This window comes from Lathyrus oleraceus, chromosome 2 (assembly GCF_024323335.1).
Source record: "Lathyrus oleraceus cultivar Zhongwan6 chromosome 2, CAAS_Psat_ZW6_1.0, whole genome shotgun sequence".
NCBI classification, from domain to species: Eukaryota; Viridiplantae; Streptophyta; class Magnoliopsida; order Fabales; family Fabaceae; genus Lathyrus; species Lathyrus oleraceus.
In genome coordinates this window covers 51655043-51661705 of record NC_066580.1, presented here as the reverse complement: position 1 = coordinate 51661705, position 6663 = coordinate 51655043, and positions in this window count along the sequence as shown.

The following is a 6663-nucleotide window of genomic DNA, read 5'->3' as shown; positions in this document are numbered from 1 at the left end:
TCAGAGTGCTTGTTGAGGTTTTCACCTCTTATCCCTTCAGCAGAGTAGTGATTATTTCCTCCTCATCAGTTGTTGGTTGCCTCTTGGAAGGTTCAGTATTTGGTGGTTGATCCTCAGTCTCCTTCTCATCCTCAGATAAATCCCCAGTAGATTTGTGGTACGGTGGATTGTGTCTGAGATGTTTCCTGTAGAAGTTTCGTGATTTCCCTGCAGTATCCCCAACGGAGTCAGAATCCCCGCCAGAGTTGGTATCCTCAGCAGAAATGGTTGGTTGGTGTTCTATCATCCTTAGACTTGGTTGATCTCCTGATGTTTTTGATCCCCAGTAGAGTGGCTTGTGTAGCAGAATCTACTTGCGTGATCTATTTCCCTTCAGTGGGTTTATCCCCATTGGAGCGGCTGACAGTTTCCCCAGTAGAGTTGCTTGTGCGACTAGATTCTACCTGTGTGTTCTGTTCTCTTCAGCAGTTCATGTCTGTGCAGTGAACTCTTGTTTCCCAGTTGATACTGAGAATCCCCCTGCAGAAATCTCGGGATTTCTCCTTTTCCCCAACAGATTTGTCTTTGTGGCAGTTTCTGCTTGTTGTGGACTTCTGTTCCCCAGTTGGGTTGATTGTTGATCCATCACTCAGAGATTTTGTGATTTCTTTGATATCTCTGATCTTTTGCTTTCCAGCAGATCTTTGCTTTTAGCATTCAGATCTCCAGCAGATTGGCTTTCCAGTTGGATTTTTTGGATTTTTCTCTGGAAGTGTAGTACCGGGCGTTTGATTCCTGGACCTGTTTGTGTTAGATATGTCTGTTTTGTCAGCATTCATCAAACATAAATTACGCATATTCATGCATACTCTCAACATTCAGATATTCTTGTAGCATTTTTTTGCCATATATCTTTTGTTTGTTGCTTCCTGCTAATGGTGATATAGATCTCTCCAAGCAGATGTCGGGTGTTTAATCTCTCCATATAGAGTCAACCCCATAAGCAGAAAATGTCTGTCATTCCTTCTGCAATTCCCCACTGAGATATATCCTCGTGGATGATAGTTTTTTCCGTTTCCTCCCAACACATATATTGGGATGGATCTTCCTATTGAGTTATATCCTCATTAGGATGAGTCTTGATTTCAGTTTGCCTTTTTGGTTTGATCCTGAATTGGCATTTGTTCAACTGTCTCTTGTGATTCCCTGTGGAATAAATGGATGAATTGCCCAGTAACCGACAATAATTCTTTTTATCCCCAGCGGAGTTTGGGCCTCTACCCAGTAACCGATAGTTGTAAGTCCTATGTTCCAGTTTCCCTCTTGACGGAATTTGTGGTTATATACCTTTTATTCCTCAGGAGAGTTGTTGGTTTTCTACCCTGTACCCGGTAGTTGTAAATCCTGTATACCTTTTTCCCTTTTGTGGAATAGGTGTTTGTGAACATCTTTGTTCTTCAGCAAGAGTCGTTGGTTTTCTACCCAGTATTCGGTAGTCGTAAATCCTTTGTTATTTTCTTGCTCCTCAGCAGTTGGTGGTTTGTTATAAACCCTATTTGTGTTTTCTCGTGCGAAGTTGTGATTCTTTCATTCCCCACGCAGAGAGTTGTTGGTTTTCTACCATGTGTTCGGTAGTTATAAACCCTACTTTTATCCCCTAGCAGAGGTAACCTTTGTGGTTCATTCTGGTTAATGGTGGATTTTGTGGTCTTCTACCCAGTATTCGGTAGTTGTAAATCCTATGATGTTGTTATCTCCCTAGCGGAGTCTGTGCTTTCTTGTGGATAATTGCCGTATGCTAGCAATTATATCCTCAGCCAGAGTTTTTGGTCTTCTACCCCGTATTCGGTAGTTGTAAATCCTAATTTCTCCCCTTTGCAGAGTTAACCTTGTTGTTCATCCTAACCGATGATGGTGACTCTTTGTGGTTATCTTCATCCAGTATTCGATGTTGATATTTCCTCTCTCTTCTGGGTAATTGCCGTTTGATAGCAATTTTATCCCCGACAGATCTTTCCTTGTGGATAATTGCCTGATGCTAGCAATTTTATCCTCAGTGGGTCCTTTCACCGCATGCCAGTGATTTGTTCCCTGGATCATTGATGTGTATCAATGTATCCCTAGTGAGTTTCTCTTTCATTTACCCTTTTATTGGTAATGATTGTTGCTCCCTTTGATCAGTCATCTTTATATACCTAGTTTGGTATCCCGATGCCTTTCTTTTCGGTTGATTTATCCTTTATTAACCCAGTAACCGGTTGTGGATAATCTTCGATGCGAGTATGTTATCCACGTTCTGACGGTAATGGATAATATATCTCATGCACTCTTCAGTCGAAGCCTGTTGTGTTTCCCCAGTCGAGTAAGATTCGTATTCCTTTGTAGAATCGAATATTTGATATGTCTCTTTGATAATTGCCGGATGGTTGCAATTTATCCCCTGTGAGTTATCTTTCGTTTACCCTGTGGATGTTGGTATCGATTGTCTCTCTTTTCGGTTGGTCACCTATTATATACCCAGTAACCGGTATCCCTGGTGTTCCTTCCATACGAGTGTATTATCTATGTTCTGACGGTAATAGATAATATATCTCATGCGAGTATACTATCCATGTTCTGACGGTAATGGATATTATATCTCATGCGCTCTTTGGTTGTTTTCCCAGCTGAGTAAGATTCGTTTTCCCGTTGCGGAGTCGAATGTCCATCCTGTAAGTCAATTTGCTTTTTCAAGCCCTCATTTCGGATGATGAGTGTTTTGGCATATATACCAATTCACGCTTCGGTCGGTCACCTATTATATACCCAGTAATCGGTATCCCTGGTGTTCCTTCCTTTCTGCTCCCTATTATGACCTTGGTCCCCTGTGGAGTCAGATTTTCCTGAGTTGATATACCTTTTGCAGGTCCTTCTCAAATGTTTGGTTGATTGGTATCTCTCACCCTTATACCGGTCTTAGATATTCATTCTTCCTGAGCTTGTTGTTCTTTCACCCGGTAGCCGGTGGTTAGATCACATGTCTCTTTGAGTTTGTTACCCAGTAACCGGTAACACCTCATCTTGCAGGTTTTCTTCAGGAGAGTCTCTTTGTTAGACATTCCCCAGTGGAGTTTCCGTTGTGATTTTGCCCTTTTGCTGTATTGGCATTTTCCCCCAATATGTGCAGTTTTCCCCAGCAGGGAGATTCTGTGTGAATCTTTCCCCAGTCCGAGTCCGGATTTTCATCCGAAGTATCCTTCGTGGATAGTTTGAGTCAGCTTGAGTCTTTCCAATGGATGTGTCTTCCTTTGGAATTTTCTTTTCCCTGGTTTGAGTCCTTTACTCCCCAGTGAGGTCTCTAGTCCGGTCGTGTCTTGTTCGCGCTGTGTCAGTTTCCCCTAATTCAGAGTCGTGTCATGCTCACGCTTTCTTTTTTTCTTTTTCTTACCCCCATGAGAGTCCTGTTAGAGTCTCTGTTCCTGGTGAGTGTATTACTCCGATGGGTCGTCTTTTCTTTGTGGACCGGTATTCACCACAGAGGTTGTTTCTTTTGCATGCATACATCTGCATCATGAGGTCTCTTAGGGACCAAAATTTGTCTCATTACTGTTATTTAAGCCCATTCTACCGCGTCGATATGAAGATTTTAACCTTTACTTCTCCGACTAGAATGACCTTAAATAGGGGCATCTCTAAGACCCCAATTTTGTCCCTAAGATCCCTCATGGCATCATATCATATCATCACATTGCCTCAAGGATCATTGGACACCTTGCCTCCTTCCCTATGGGTGGGTTATCTTTTTGAGAGTGATTCTTGATCACCAAGCATCCTTGCATTTGTATGTCATTGCTTTTCTTTTTATCACTAACCAAAAGTACAAAAATATGTCATCTAACCTTTGTCTTACAGATGAAGCATTAACAGGTCAAGGCAATTCAAGGCATTCATTGAGCAATAGATGGTGGTCATTCTTGAGATTTGGACCCCAAAATCATTCACAAGAGTTCATATGAGCTATGATGTCATTTTGAAGCAAAATCCCCAGTGGTAGAGGCTTGAATCTCATCAGAACATTGTCAAGTCAACTGAAGACCTAGAAAGTCAACTGCAAAGTCAACTGTGGATTTGGAGGTGGGAAGTGATTAGAAATACTTCATTCATGTTCAAACAAGTCTCATTTGACATTTCAAACATTCACATTGAAGAATTTGAAGTCAGGTCAAGAATTTCCAAAAATAGAAAGTGACCTATAATTTGAACTTTCCAAAAATGGAAAGATTTTGGACCAACTTCAACTCAATATTACATCATCAAAAAAGCTTCAAATGAAATTTTGTTGAACATGAAAGTTGTAGATCTTTCTCTCCCATTTCCAAAATGTGCATGGAACTTCAAATGAGCATAACTTTTCAACCAAAGCTCCAAAATGAGTGGTTCTTTTGGCAATATTCTCCTCTTGACCTCTAATTTCCAAATCATGCATCACATTACATGAATTGTCATCACATGATTACTTGTTGATCCATTGGTTTTTTGGAGGGAAATTACAAAGTTTAAAATTGGTGCATTGTTTGAACTTTTGGCCATTTCCATTGATTTTAAAATTTGGTTTTAAGTGAAAATGAATGGAATTCGTGCACTGTTCACGTGCTTCCCATGCATGAAGGGTGAAAAACTCATTTTGCACTTACACCTTCAAACTTGCTAATCACCTTTGGCTTTGGCTTAAACATGATCTAAACATGATTAGTAGGAGGTATATAAGGATAAGCATAACTGTTTTCAGCATTAACATTCATTTTTTCAGATCTAGATCCAAAATTCTTCGAACTTTTCTCTCAAATTTTTCTTGCAAATCTTCACACAAGAAGCTCTTCTATTGCTTCATTCATGATCCTGAAGTGTTCTTGAGAAGAATTGGACGTGGAATTGAAGCAAACCGTGCCATATTGAAGCATATTCGAAGCTTGAAGCATCCATGGTGATTTCAAATTCTGTTGGATTCGAGTGCAATTGAGCTTCAATCTCTCCTCCAATCATCTGTACAAGCATCACAGAGAAGCTTTTGATCATTTCAAGTCTTGGATAGCACGAATTCCAGCTTCTGCACTTCAAGAGGTTATAATTCGAACGTCTTATTTTTGAAATCCATGGCCATATTATTGTAGATCTAAGTATGATGATGAATTTGAGCTTTGAATCGTGCGATTTGGTGCTGTTTTGAGCTAGATATGATTGATTGAAGTTTTAATGTTGAACTTTATTTTCTTCGATCCGAGCTTATCTTGATGTTTTTGCATGAATTGTTTGTGGATCTTTGATGTACGTGGAAAATACTGCATGATGCTGTGCTTGATTTTGATTTTTGGACGGGTTTTGAAAAATCTGGAAAATCCAGATGAAGATCATGATGATCTTCATCTTCAACCTTGAATGTTCTTCATTTCCAGAACCAGCCACGGTTTCGCTACCATTTAGCTACGAAATTTCAAAATTAGCTACGAACTTTTGGCGCGCTAGGGTTTGGATCAATGCGGTGCCGTTTTGATTGAGGCGCCACTTTTGAATTTGCGCTTGGTTCAATCCCTGGCGAGTGAATTATTTCAAATGCTTCACATGTTTATCCACTTTCCCTCTCATTTTTATGCTATGTCCATTTTTTTGAATTTCAATATTTTCTTCGACTTAGAAAAATCATATAAAATTGAAAATTGATCCAATTTGATCCCAATTTTTTGCATCTCGTTCCTCTATTTGTCTATTTTCTGATGATCATGATTTTACAAGTTGTGCTTGGCTGGATATTATTTGGTGCTAGGATGATTGATCATATGTCTCATTTTGACCTTGCCTTGCTTATCTCTTTGTGAAATGCTTGTTTCTTATCCAATGAATGTGAAATTTTGCATGATGAAACTAGACACATTGTTTGACATTTTGGTGTTGGTTTGACATTTTTCTCAATTACCATTTCTGTTTTTTGATTGTGCTAACTTGGTGTGACATTTTGTGTCACACCTTTGCTTGTCCAACTTGAGCCATGTGATTTCCATACTAAATGATGTCCAATGCTTCTGATTTTTTGTATGTGGATCATGTTAGATATCTTGATTGTGCATGGATTTTTCCAGATTTATTTGAATAATTTCTGTTTTGATTTGAATTTTTTTATTCATGTTGATCACATATGAGCTTTGAAATTGCCTTGAACTTCACTTGATCATGAAATGCTTTTAGTGATTGATTTTGATGTGAGACCTTTTGGAATGTGTCAATATGTGTTTGAAGTTGCTTTGTGTTAAATTTCAGCTCGTGTTTTAAATTTTTTCTCCATCTTTGACCCTAGGCTTTGACCTAGTGGTTTGTGGCTTACATTTGAGCTTTGTTTTCAGGTTGAGCATCCAAGTTCCATAGTTGATGATGCTTCATCATGTGAATATTGATATTTGCTTTTAATTACTAACACTTGTGTGTTTTGTAGGTTGATGCTAACTCATTTGAGTTTGCCTTTTGGCTTACACATTTTGTATATTGGGATTGTCTGTTGCTTATTGACTGTTGTCTGTTTGTCTGAGCATTGTACTGACTTGTTAGTTGTTTCCACAGGTACTTACGTTGCTTTAAGTTCATTTGAACTTTGCTTTTGCTTGGTTGCTTAACCACTTAGGTATAATCTCTAATCTTCATGTAGTCTGGAAGACC